Source organism: Arachis duranensis, chromosome 10 (assembly GCF_000817695.3).
Source record: "Arachis duranensis cultivar V14167 chromosome 10, aradu.V14167.gnm2.J7QH, whole genome shotgun sequence".
NCBI classification, from domain to species: domain Eukaryota; kingdom Viridiplantae; phylum Streptophyta; class Magnoliopsida; order Fabales; family Fabaceae; genus Arachis; species Arachis duranensis.
Window position 1 is genome coordinate 14949118 of NC_029781.3, and position 2379 is coordinate 14951496.

The following is a 2379-nucleotide window of genomic DNA, read 5'->3' on the forward strand; positions in this document are numbered from 1 at the left end:
TTGAAGACCATTACATCCCTGCTGATTTCATAGTCTTAGAGACTGGGAAGTTCATGGATGAATCCATCATCCTTGGCAGACCCTTCCTAGCCACAGCAAAGGCTGTGATTGATGTTGATAGAGGAGAATTGATCATTCAAGTGAATGAAGAATCCTTTGTGTTTAAGGCTCAAGGATATCCATCTGTCACTATGGAGAGGAAGCATGAAGAGCTTCTCTCAAAACAGAGTCTAACAGAGCCCCCACAGTCAAACTCTAAGTTTGGTGTTGGGAGGCCACAACCAAATTCTAAGTTTGGTGTTGAACCCCCACATTCAAACTCTAAGTTTGGTGTTGGGAGGTTCCAACATTGCTCTGAGCATCTGTGAGGCTCCATGAGAGCTCTCTGTCAAGCTACTGACATTAAAGAAGCGCTTGTTGGGAGGCAACCCAATGTTATATTTTATCTATTTTTTTGTCATTTTATGTTTTCTGTAGGTTGATGATCATGAGAAGTCACAAAATCAATTGAAAAAGCAAAAACAGAATGAAAAACAGAAAGAAAAATAGCACACCCTGGAGGAAGAACCTGTTGGCGTTTAAACGCCAGTAAGGCTAGCAGATGGGCGTTTAACGCCCAGTCTGGCACCATTCTGGGCGTTTAACGCCAGAAAGGGCAAGAAGTTGGCGTTAAACACCAGAAATGGGCACCAGCCCGGCGTTTAACGCCAGAATTGGCACAAAGAGCAATTTTGCTCGCCACTTGGTGTAGGGATGACTTTTCCTTGACACCTCAGGATCTGTGGACCCCACAGGATCCCACCTACCCCACCACTCTCTCTCTTCTTCACCCATTCACCAATCACCTCAACACCTCTTCCCCAAAAAACCCTCCACCTATCAAATCCATTCTTTCTCTTCACCACTCACATCCATCCTTCATAAAACCCCACCCACCTCACCATTCAAATTCAAACCACTTTCCCTCCCAAACCCACCCTCCCATAACCGAACCCTAACCCTCTCCCCACCCCTATATAAACCCATCTTCACTCCTTCATTTTTACACAACCTAAACACTACTTCTTCCTCTTTGGCCAAACCACAAAGCCATTTCCATCTACTTCATTTCTTCTTCTTCTACTCTCTTCTTTTCTCTTTTGCTCGATAACGAGAAAACCTTTTAAGTTTGGTGTGGTAAAAGCATTGCTTTTTGTTTTTCCATAACCATTTATGGCATCCAAGGCCGGAGAAACCTCTAGAAAGAGGAAAGGGAAGGCAAAAGCTTCCACCTCCGAGTCATGGGAGATGGAGAGATTCATCTCAAGGGTGCATCAAGACCACTTCTATGAAGTTGTGGCCTTGAAGAAGGTGATCCCCGAGGTCCCTTTCAAACTCAAAAAGAGTGAATATCCGGAGATCCGACATGAGATCCGAAGAAGAGGTTGGGAAGTTCTTACCAACCCCATTCAACAAGTCGGAATCCTAATGGTTTAAGAGTTCTATGCCAATGCATGGATCACCAAGAACCATGATCAAAGTGTGAACCCGGACCCAAAGAATTGGCTTACTATGGTTCGGGGGAAATACTTGGATTTCAGTCCAGAAAATGTAAGGTTGGCATTCAACTTGCCCATGATGCAAGGAGATGAACATCCTTACACTAGAAGGGTCAACTTTGATCAAAGGTTGGACCAAGTCCTCACAGTCATTTGTGAAGAGGGCGCCCAATGGAAGAGAGATTCAAGAGGAAAGCCGGTTCAATTGAGAAGGCATGACCTCAAGCCCGTGGCTAGGGGATGGTTGGAGTTTATCCAACGCTCAATCATTCCCACTAGCAACCGGTCCGAAGTTACTATAGACCGGGCTATCATGATTTATAGCATCATGATTGGAGAAGAAATAGAAGTTCATGAGGTTATAGCCCAAGAACTTTATAAGGTGGCGGACAAGTCTTCTACCTTGGCAAGGTTAGCCTTTCCTCATCTCATTTGTCACCTCTATTATTCAGTTGGAGTGGACATAGAGGGAGACATCCCCATTGATGAGGACAAGCCCATTACTAAGAAGAGGATGGAGCAAACAAGAGATCCCTCTCATCATCAAATTCCTGAGATGCCTCAAGGGATGCACTTTCCTCCACAAAACTATTGGGAGCAACTAAACACCTCCCTAGGAGAATTGAGTTCCAACATGGGACAACTAAGGGAGAAGCACCAAGAACATTCCATTCTCCTCCATGAAATTAGAGAAGATCAAAGAATCATGAGAGAGGAGCAACAAAAACAAGGAAGAGACATTGAGGAGATCAAGCACTCCATAAGATCTTCAAGAGGAAGAACAAGCCGCCATCACTAAGGTGGACCCGTTCTTTAATCTCCTTGTTCTTTATTTTCCTGT